Genomic DNA, 12,279 nt, shown 5'->3' with positions numbered 1-12,279 from the left:
ACATAGTAAAGGAGGAGGTAGAGAAGACACTGGATGGGATAAAAATTGATAAAGAGGTACTAGAAAGGCTGGCTGTACTTAAAGTAGATAAGTCACCAGGGCCAAATGACGCTGAGGAAAATGAAGGAAGAAATCGCAGAGATACTGGCCAAAATCTTCCAATCCTCTTTCTTTATATGGGGGTGTGCCAGAGGACTAGAGAATTGCAAATGATACACCCTTGTTCAAAAAAGGGTGTAAAGATAAACCCAGCAACTACAGGCCAGTCAGTTTAACATCGGCAGTGGCAAAGCTTTTAGAAACAATAATCAGGTACAAAGTTAACAGTCATTTGGACAAATGTGGATTAATTAAGGAAAGCCAACATGGATTTGTTAAAAGCAAATTGTGTTTAACCAACTTGATCAAGTTTTTTGATGAGGTAACAAAGAGGGTTGATGAGGGCAATGCGGTTGATGTGGTGTATATCGATTTCCAAAAGGCGTTCGACAAACTTCCACATAATAGGCTTGCCAGCAAAGTTGAAACCCATGGAATAAAAGGCACAGTGGCAGCATGGATAAGAAATTGGCTAAGCGACAGGAAACAGACAGTCGTGGTGAACAGTTGTTTTTCAGACTGGAGGAAGATACACACTGGTGTTCCCCAAGGGTTGGTACTAGGACCACTACTTTTCTTGATGTGTATTAATGACTTGGATGTGGGTGTACAGGGCATAATTTCATAATTTGCAGATGACACAAAACTTGGAAATATAGTGAACAGTGAGGAGGATAGTGATAGACTTCAAGATGACATAAACAGGCAGGTGGAATGGTCGGACACGTGGCAGATGAAATTTAATGCAGAAAAGTGTGACGTGATACATTTTGGTAGAAAGAATGAGGAGTGGAAAAATAAACTAAAAGGTATTCACTAAGGAGGACACAAACAACCTTCCGGATATAAAATGGGTCAGAGGGTCTAGTAAGAAGGAGGAACTGAGGGAAATCCTTATTAGTCGGGAAATTGTGTTGGGGAAATTGATGGGATTGAAGGCCGATAAATCCCCAGGGCCTGATGGACTGCATCCCAGAGTACTTAAGGAGGTGGCCTTGGAAATAACGGATGCATTGACAGTCATTTTCCAACATTCCATAGACTCTGGATCAGTTCCTATGGAGTGGAGGGTAGCCAATGTAACCCCACTTTTTAAAAAAGGAGGAAGAGAGAAAACGGGGAATTATAGACCGGTCAGCCTGACATCAGTAGTGGGTAAAATGATGGAATCAATTATTAAGGATGTCATAGCAGCGCATTTGGAAAGAGGTGACATGATAGGTCCAAGTCAGCATGGATTTGTGAAAGGGAAATCATGCTTGACAAATCTTCTGGAATTTTTTGAAGATGTTTCCAGTAGAGTGGACAAGGGAGAACCAGTTGATGTGGTGTATTTGGACTTTCAGAAGGCGTTCGACAAGGTCCCACACAAGAGATTAGTGTGCAAAGTTAAAGCACATGGGATTGGGGGTAGTGTGCTGACGTGGATTGAGAACTGGTTGTCAGACAGGAAGCAAAGAGTAGGAGTAAATGGGTACTTTTCAGAATGGCAGGCAGTGACTAGTGGGGTACCGCAAGGTTCTGTGCTGGAGTCCCAGCTGTTTACATTGTACATTAATGATTTAGACGAGGGGTTTAAATGTAGTATCTCCAAATTTGCAGATGACACTAAGTTGGGTGGCAGTGTGAGCTGCGAGGAGGATGCTATGAGGCTGCAGAGTGACTTGAATAGGTTAGGTGAGTGGGCAAATGCATGGCAGATGAAGTATAATGTGGATAAATGTGAGGTTATCCACTTTGGTGGTAAAAACAGAGAGACAGACTATTATCTGAATGGTGATAGATTAGGAAAAGGGGAGGTGCAACGAGACCTGGGTGTCATGGTACATCAGTCATTGAAGGTTGGCATGGAGGTACAGCAGGCGGTTAAGAAAGCAAATGGCATGTTGGCCTTCATAGCGAGGGGATTTGAGTACAGGGGCAGGAGGTGTTACTACAGTTGTACAGGGCCTTGGTGAGGCCACACCTGGAGTATTGTGTACACTTTTGGTCTCCTAACTTGAGGAAGGACATTCTTGCTATTGAGGCAGTGCAGCGAAGGTTCACCAGACTGATTCCCGGGATGGCGGGACTGACCTATCAAGAAAGACTGGATCAACTGGGCTTGTATTCACTGGAGTTCAGAAGAATGAGAGGGGATCTCAAAGAAACGTTTAGAATTCTGACGGGTTTAGACAGGTTAGATGCAGGAAGAATGTTCCCAATGTTGGGGAAGTCCAGAGCCAGGGGTCATAGTCTAAGGATAAGGGGTAAGCCATTTAGGAGCGAGATGAGGAGAAACTTCTTCACCCAGAGACTGGTGAATCTGTGGAATTCTCTACCACAGAAAGTTGTTGAGGCCAATTCACTAAATATATTCAAAAAGGAGTTATATATAGTCCTTACTACTAGGGGGATCAAGGGGTATGGCGAGAAAGCAGGAATGGGGTACTGAAGTTGCATGTTCAGCCATGAACTCATTGAATGGCGGTGCAGGCTCGAATGGCCGAATGGCCTACTCCTGCACCTATTTTCTATGTTTCTATGTACAATCTTAAAGAGAGTGCATGAACAGAGAGACCTGGGGGTATATGTGCACAAATCGTTGAAGGTGGCAGGTCAGGTTGAGAAAGCAGTTAAAAAAGCTTACGGGATTCTGGGTTTCATGAATAGAGGTATAGAGTACAAAAGCATGGAAATTATGTTGAACTTGTATAAAACACTGGTTCGGTCTCAACTGGAGTATTATGTCCAATTCTGGGTACTGCACTTTAGGAAGGATGTGAAGGCCTTAGAGAGAGTACAGAAAAGATTTACAAGAATAATTCCAGGGATGAGGAATTTCAGTTACGTGGATAGGCTGGAGATGCTGGTGTTGTTCTCCTTAGAGCAGAGAAGATCGAGAGGAGATCTGATAGAGGTGTTCAAAATCATGAGGGGTCTGGACAGAGTAGATAGAGAGAAACTATTCCCATTGACAGAACGGTCGAGAACCAGAGGGCACAGATTTAAGGTGAGAAGTGTAGAGGAACAAAGGGACCTTGGAGTGCATGTCCACAGATGCCTGAAAGTAGCAGGCCAGGTAGATAAGGTGGTTAAGAAGGCATACGGAATGCTTGCCTTTATTAGCCGAGGCATAGAATACAAGAGCGGGGGGGTTATGCTTGAACTGTATAAAACATTGGTTAGGCCACAGCTGGAGTATTGCGTCCCCGCATTACAGGAAGGACGTGATTGCACTGGAGAGGGTACAGAGGAGATTTACAAGGATGTTGCCGGGAGTGGAGAATCTAAGCTATGAGGACAGATTAGATAGGCTAGATTTGTTTTCATTGGAACAGAAGAGGCTGAGGGGAGACCTGATTGAGGTGTATAAAATTATGAGGGGCCTAGATATAGTGGATAGTAAGGGCCTATTTCCCTCAGCAGAGGGGTCAATAACCAGGGGGCATAAATTTAAAGTAATTGGTAGAAGGCTTAGAGGGGATTTGAGGTGAAATTTCTTCACGCAGAGGATAGTGAGGTCTGGAACTCGCTGCCTGAAAGGGTGGTGGAGGCAGAAACCCTCACTGCATTTAAAAAGTACTTGGATGTGCACTTGAAGTGTCATAACCTGCAGGGCTATGGACCTAAAGCTGGAAAGTGGGATTAGGCTGGATAGCCTCTTGTTGGCCGGCATGAACACGATAGGCTGAAATGGCCTCCTTCCATGCTGTAAACTTCTATGATTCCCAGTAGCCCTTCAATTTTCTCTCCTTCAGTTACTTATGCAACTCTCTTTTGAAAGCAGTGATTGAGTCTGCCTCCACCACCCCTTCAGGCAGTTCATTCCAGATCCTAACCACTCGCTGTGTAAAAAAGCTTTTTCTTATGTTGCCTTTGGTTCTTTTGCCAATCGACATTGAGCTTGAAAGAGCAAAGGGTGGCAACAGATGGCCAAAGATAGAGTTGCACAGCAAAGGTGCTCCCTACGGATCTGCCAGCCCAGGAGTCTTCTTGAATAACAATAACTGTGTTGTGTGTGCAAACAAAGCTGAAATTAAAAGGCTTCTGAATTCCTCAGTCATATTTATCAGTTCACACAGCATGCCAGTTAGCATGTCCTTATGGAATTGTCCAACATCTGTAATACCTGAATTAAAAACAGAAAATGCTGGAAATACTCAACAGGTCAGGCAGCATCTGTGGAGAGAGAAACAGAGTTAATGATTCAGATTGATGACCTTTCATCAGAATTGGAATGTTAGACATTTTATAATTTATAGCCAATGTAGGTCAGTGAGCAAAGGGGCGATGAGTAAATGGGACTTGTTGCAAGTCAGATTACGGGTAGCCAAGCTTTTGGAAGAGCTCAAGTTTATGGAGGGTGGATGATGGGAGGCTGGCCAGGACAACATTGGAATAGTCAAGTCTGGAGGTAAAAGCTTGGATGAGGATTTCAGCAGAAGATAGGCTGAGATGGGCAACATTAACATGGTGGAAGTAGACGGTCTTTGTGATGGAGATATGGGGTCGGAAGCAAAGCTGAGGATCAAATAGCATACATAGGTTGCGAACATTCTGTTTAAGTCTGAGAGTGATTGGGGAGGTAGAGGAATTGGTGGATTGGAAAGAGTTTGTGGCAGTAAAGGAGAGTGATGATGGTGAGATAGAACTGGGTGTCATCAGCCTACGTGTGGCAGTTGACCCCCATGTATGAGGATGATGTCACTTAGGAATAGCATGTAAATTAGGATGGCGAGGGGTTCAAGTACAGATCCTTGTGGGATGCCAGAGATAACCTCATGATAGGGTTGGTAAGAGAAGCCATTTCTCGAGATGATCTGGCTATGATCATATGGAACCATGCAAGGGCATTCCCACTGAGCTGGACAATGGAGGAAAGGCGTTGGAGGACGACAGTGTGGTCGACCGTATTAAGGGCATTCCCACTGAGCTGGACAATGGAGGAAAGGCGTTGGAGGAGGACAGTGTGGTCGACCGTATCAAGGGCTAACATTTCAGATGAGAGATTTCATTAAAACAGGAATAGTGTCTTCGTCATTTGATGACTTCACATTAGGTGAAGAGTAATCATTATTGTCCTATCTTGTGACCTTTGAATTCAAGGAGGCTCCCTAATTTTCATAGAATCATAGAAACTTATAGTACAGGAGGCCTTTTGGCCTGTCGTGCCTGTGCTGTGCCTGCTTTTTGTCCGTAATCCTGCAAGTTCCTCATCCTCAAGTACCTGTCCAACTCCCTTTTAAAATTATTTATGGAATTAGCTTCCACCACCTTTTCTGGGAGAATGTTCCAGATCCAGACAACTCTCCGACTGAAGACACTTCTCATCTCCCCTCTAGTTCTATTTCCATTGACTTTGAATCCATGACATCTAGTTCTTGACCCACTCACCAGAGAAAATACTTTTTTTCCCTATTTACTCTATCTTAGGTACTCTTAACCTTCTTTATTCCAAGGAGAACAGTCCTAACATTTCCAACCTCTCCTCATAACTGAAGTTCCTCATCCCTGGTAACATCCTGGTAAACTTCCTATGTACCCTTTCTATTGGCTTGTCTTTTAATATAGTGACAAAATTGAAATGCTTCCCTTGCTTGGGAAAAGACACATTCTAAAGAGTTCCAGTCTTCCCTGATCATTGGTTGAGGTTACTTTCCTAGGTTATTCAATTATTCATCCTAAAAAAACTATTAACCCAGTTTATTAGTCCAGGTAGTCACCAGAAAAAACGTGTGTGTGATTATAAACATTTATTTTTCCTTTCCTTCACATATTTTCAGATTCATTCTATTATTTAATTTTCTTATTTGGTTTATCATTTCTCAGCATGTGGTTGCTTTCACCAACAGAAAATTCTCAGCTTAGTGGCCAAAAGCAGCATAATGACTGTTGTACTGATCCCAACCACAAGGTGACACTGTAGAATACAAACTGTTCAGTTTCTGCCTAACACCACTTTGCAAGTGTAATTTAATGTGTTAACATCAGCGTACAGATATGATCAGAGTAAAATAATACAGGAGCATTAAACAACACATTCTTTTGGGCTGGAGAATTTTCTTATCCAGACCAAAAGAAAATTGTGACTCACGTTCTTTTGCTTTGTCTCTGATCTACTATTCAGTCCAGTTTACAGCTCGTCCACTCAGGAAGCAATGTGTGTACATTTAGTAAAGATCCAACAATCCATAAAGTTCTTCAAACAAACAGTAAGGAGCAGAATCACGATTAATAATTAAAACACAAACTTTCGTAGCAAAACAGCAAAGTCAATTAAGCTATCATGTCAATAACCAACCATCCTCAACAGAGGTGAAAAGAGCAGTGAAACCACTGATGAAAGCTCATTGACCTGAAACATTAACTCTGTTTCTCACTCCAGAGATGCTGCCTGACTTGCTGAGTGTTCTCCAGCTTTTTCTATTTTTACTTCAGTAGAACCAATGATTGATAATAGGAAAGTAATTCCTAGAAAATATTTGGAACAATGAACAACAAAAAAAATTCTTACACTTTCTAGCTGAGTAATGTAGTGCAATGGAGCCATCTGGAATTCCTAGGCAACAATTGTCATTCAACAGAGCACAAGAAAAATACGTTGAGAAAAACACTACGGCACAGAATTTTTAATCAAAATAACAGCGGGTTGAATGGCGCTCAGTTATTAATGTGTAAATCATTCAGCAACTTGAGGCACGAGATACCCTGTGAATTGTGAATCATCACAAGTTTCTGTATGATTTACACTGATCCATCGTTAGTTTGGCAAAAATGGCAGCACAACCTTCCTGTGACTTTCATCAAGTTGCTGTATTTACACATTAATTGGCAATTAAACTCGCCATAGAATGTTAGGGCTGGTACTTAACCACGCAAGTAGCTTTTTAATCTATCCAGCTCAGAAAAGGAACAATTTAAACCATGAGGTGTCATTCCTACAGGTAGTGAAAACTGTTAACAGAAATTTAAAATGCTATTTTTCTCTGTTCCTTTGTCTCTTTATTCTCTCTCTTAATCCAAACTTTCTATCCCTCTCTATTCCTCTTTCTGTATCTGATTGGACTCTAATTCACTCACTCTAATTCACCCTCCTTCTCCGACATTCGTGTTTCTTTCTCAATCCTTAAATCTCATTTGTCAAGGAGACTGTTGGTCCCATTGTTCACCAAGGCTCAAGATGGCCCTGTAGTGCTCGCTGTGTCATTATCAGCTTGCACTTTCAGCAACTTATAGGATAAAATATTTGCAAGCTGAAGGGCGAGGGAAAATCTTAACTAACGGGGCTCACTACGAAATGCTCCGCTCTAGCTAATTGTGGGTCTACTTTGCAGCTCACACTGCCCAAGGAAGTGAGGATTTAAAAAAAAGATGAGAACCTACATTTGTAACTGAATTATTTCACTATTAATACTTCACCACTTAACATGTAACTATAAAGGGATATATACTGCATATTCCATTTCTAGGAACCACTGTGATTGCTTTCCAGAATCATTTTTTTTTTTTTTTTTGCCAAATTTTAATAAGAGTTGTTCATGAAGGGTTTTGATAAATAAGGAGAAACTGTTTCCAATGGCAGAAGGGTTGGTAACCAGAGGACACAGATTTAAGGCAATTGGCAAAAGGACCAGAGGCGAGATGAGGTTTTCTTTCTTTTTACACAGCAAGTTGGTATGATCTGAAATGCACTGCCTGAAAGGGTGATGGAAGCAGATTCAATAATAACTTTCAAAAGGGAATTGAATAAATATTTGAAGGGAAAAAAACTTGCAGGGTTATGGGGAAAGGGACTAATTGGATAACTCTTTCAAAGAGTTGGCATAGGCACAATGGGCCCCCCTGCTGTGCAGTATGATTCTTTGACTGGTGGGTGAATAGACAGTTTGTGTTGTCATTTCCAATGGAAAGTACAGTGGTTCCGAGAAATGGAATATGCAGTAAATATCCGTTTAGACTTAGTGTAGTGTTATAGTTCACTGTTGTTGAGGTCAAAAGGGCCAACAAATGTCAACAGTATGTAAATATAATTTACTAACTGAGGTTTTAAGTACAAATAAAATACAGAGCCAATTGTTGTCGGGCACAATTTCACAATCTCACAAGTTTGAACCTTTTGGGCCCCTTGCTATTTTGTTCAACATCCTGGAATTGACAAGCCACCAAGGTATTTCGAATCGTAATGAGTTGGGTGACTCGTTCTACTGGTTTTTCTGCTTTGTTGGTTGCTGGTTTGTGTGGTTTTACATTTTCTCTATGGCTTCAGATCTACAACCTCCAACTTCGCGTGAACTTCGCCATCATCTTCCTGCTCCGAAACCGACTCTCTCATTACCATGGCAATAACCTCCATCCTTCAATTCTCTATACTCCAAATAGCTTTTGGACTTCTCTCGCCTGCTACACCTGTCTCCGAACTTGGACAACAGTTCGTTGATGCCCCAAACCGACTCGATCCTACCGGTCAACTTTTGCCCTCCACGGGACCTCCTTACTTTGTCACCAACTTTTTTCGTGTTACGATCAGGAAATATACATCCCTACAATTGCTACATAATCAGGCCCATCCAACTTGAGTTTTTCTGTGTCCATTCGCGTGTGCATTTTGACTACCGCTCTGGAGCCGAGTCCATCACTTCTATTTCCACTTCTTTCTTCTCCTTTTTCTTCTCTCTTTATCCCTCCCTGACTGGCCTCTCTTGTCCTCATGCCGCCTTTCATCTCTCCTCTCTCGGATACTCTGTCCTCCCAAATCCCTACCCCAACCCTTCATTACTCTTCAACCTTCCTACTCTCCTGCCGCCGTCCCAGGCTCGACTCTCTCTTAGATAAACCGACAGATTCTCTCTGTGCCTCTCTTGGCATCCTCTGACAGGCCCATCGTGGCACTCGTCGCTTCTCCTCATGAGTAGCAACCCCAACAGTCCCCTCACAAGTAGCAATCCAAACTGTATCATCCTACTCTCTCACTGACCTTGCCACCCAGCTTGCCTGCGGGGAGCTAACCTTGCCAATATCCACCTCGTCCATTCACCCCTCCAAGCGCTGACCCTGTGAATGCTGGCATCATCGATCCTCTCCGCATATCCTTGCAGAATGTCATGGATGAATGCATCGATATCATGGCCCTGATGGAAACTTGGCTGAGGAGTGATGACACCTTACCATTAAATGAAGCCAAACCACCTGGCTATAACTTCCACCACTTGCCCTGCCCAGATCACCGTGGTGGCGGTGTGGCTCTCATCACCAAATTACACCTTGGTTTGTCCTCCTACTCCTCCGGCACTTACTCCTCCTTTGAACATTTCACCTTATGCCACTCCTCATTTAAAATTCTCATTCTCTACTGCTCACCCAAGTACAATAAAAATGTTATCACTGATATAGCTTCACTGCTTTCCTCCCTCTGCACTGAGCAACTTCTCATCCTCAGTGATTTTAACCTCCGTCTCAATTCATGCTCTCTCTCCTGAGTTCACTACTCTCCTATCCTCCCTTAGTCACTCCCTCCACGTGAACTCCCCAACCCATATTCACGGCCACCCCCTTGACCTTGCCATCTCTCGTGACCTCGCTATTCCTACTGTATCAATTGCAAATAAGGCCATCTCTGATCATTTCCTTGTATCGCTCTCCACCCACAACTCCCCCTTCCCCCCCACCCAACCTCATTTCCTTCTGCATCCACCCCTAGAAAAAACTCTCCCAACTCTTACAACTGCACTTATCAACTCCAAACTGTCCAGCCTTGGCCCTCCATTCACCATGTCATTTCTGCAGCCACCGATCTGCTCAATCACACCCTTACCACCACCTTTGATGCCCTAGTTCCCATTAAAACCATTACTCACTCTCACCCTGGTCGTTTCCCCTGCTATAGCACTCATCTTCGCTCCCTCAAGTCCAAGGGGCGCAGACTTGAACGGATGTGACAGACAACTGATTTAGCCATTAATCGCCAGATCTGGCTGGATCACAAAGCATCAGCTCCTACTGTTGTCTGCCCAAACTGCTCACTATTCCAGGATCATTCTGGAATGCAAAGTGAACCGCTGGCTTCTATTCTCTACTGTTAACCATCTTAAACCTCTCTTCCCTGTTTCCACCACACTCACCTCCAACAAGTGTGAGGAGCTCAGACTTTTTTGTCTCAAAAGATTGAGACCATCCGATCAGCTGCCTCTCCTCCGGTATGGACCCTTCCTTCAAATTGTCGTCATCACCCCTCTCCTCAAAAAAAAAAATTGACCCCACTGAGCTTACAAGCTACCACCCGATCTCCAACCTCCCCTTCCTCTCCAAAGTCTGGAATGTGTTGTCACCTCCCAAATCTGTGCCCAACTTTCCCGGCATTGCATGTTTGAATCCCTCCAATCCGGTTTCTGCCCCTACCACAGAACCGAAACGGCTCTCAGAATCACAAACGACATCTTTTGTGACTGTGATAAAGGTCAACTATTCCCCCTTTGTCCTTTCTGCAGCCTTTGACACTGTTGACCACTCCATACTTCTCTCCACCATCGTCCAGCTGGGTGGGACTGCACTCGCCTGGTTCCATTCTTTTCTAAACATAGCCAGAAAATCACCTGCAATGTCTTCTCTCCCCACTCCCGCATCATTACCTCTGGTGTCCCCAAGGATCTATCCTTGGCCCATTCCTATTTCTCATCTATATGCTACCCCTTGGTGACATCATCCGAAAATACAATGTCAGTTTCCACATGTACGCTGACGACACCCAGCTCTACCTCACCACCACTTCTCTCGACCCCTCCACGGTCTCTAAATTATCAGATGGCTTATCCAACATCCAGTACTGGATGAGCAAAAATGTTCTCCAATTAAATATTGGAAAGACCGAAGCCATTGGTCCCCGCCACAAACTGCGTTCCCTCGCCACTGACTCCATCTCTCTCCCTAGCATCTGTTCGCAACCTAAGTATCATATTTGACCATGCAATGAGCGATAGCGGCCACATAACCACAGCATAACTAAAACCGCCTATTTCCACCTCCATAACATTGTCTGCCTCCGTCCCTGCTTCAGCTCATCTGCTGCTGAAACCTTCATCCATGCCTTTGTTACCTCTAGTCATGATTACTCCATTGCACTCCTGTCTGGCCTCCCACATCTTACCCTACGTAACCTTGAGGTCATCCAAAACTCGGCTGCCTGTGTCCTAACTCGCACCAAGTCCGGCTCATCCATCACCCTTGTGCTCACTGACCTACATTGGCTTCCAGTTAAGCAACGTCTCGATTTCAATATTCTCATCTTTGTTTACAAATCCCTCCATGGCCTCACCCCTCCCTATCTCTGTAATCTCCTTCAGCCTCACAGTTTCCCCCCACCCCCAGGATATCTGCACTCCTCAAATTCTGACCTTGAGCATCCCTGATTATAACTGCTCAACCATCAGTGGTAGTGCCTTTAGCTGCTGCGGCCCCAAGCTCTGGAATTCCCTCCCTAAACCTCTCCCGTCTTTTTCGTCCTGTAGGTCAGCGAGCACAAGGGCGATGGATGAGCCGGACTTGGAGAGAGTTAGGACACAGGCAGCCGAGTTTTGGATGACCTCAAGGTTACGTAGGGCAAGATGTGGGAGGCCAGGCAGGAGTGCATTGGAGTAGTCATGACTAGAGGTAACAAAGGCATGGATGAAGGTTTCAGCAGCAGATGAGCTGAAGCAGGGAGGGAGGCAGGCAATGTTATGGAGGTGGAAATAGGCAGTTTTAGTTATGCCGTAGTTATGTGGCCGGTAGCTCATTTCATGGTCAAATATGATACTTGGGTTGAGAACAGATGCGAGGGAGAGGAATGAGTCAGTGGCGAGGGAACACAGTTTGTGGCAGAGACCAATGGCTTTGGTCTTTCCAGTATTTAATTGGAGAACATTTTTGCAGGTGATTTCCTCCTTCAAGACACTCCTTAAAACCTCTTTGACCAATCATCTGCCGTAATTGCATCTTATCTGGCTCGGTGTCAATTTTTTTTTGTCTTATAACACTGCTGTTTTACTATGCTAAAGGCGCTGTATAAATAGTGGTGTGAGTGAAGATTGCAGATAGCAAATTTGGAAGGATTCACCATTTGAGGGGAAGGTAAATAAAAACAGGACCATCAGAATTTGGGGAAATGGAGTTAAAGCCCCCAAAAAAGCAGACTGCCACATTAGAGGTCAAAATTCAAGGATGGTG

The sequence above is a fragment of the Pristiophorus japonicus genome, chromosome 10 (genome assembly GCF_044704955.1).
Source record: "Pristiophorus japonicus isolate sPriJap1 chromosome 10, sPriJap1.hap1, whole genome shotgun sequence".
NCBI lineage: Eukaryota > Metazoa > Chordata > Chondrichthyes > Pristiophoridae > Pristiophorus > Pristiophorus japonicus.
Note: the sequence above shows the minus strand (reverse complement) of the source record.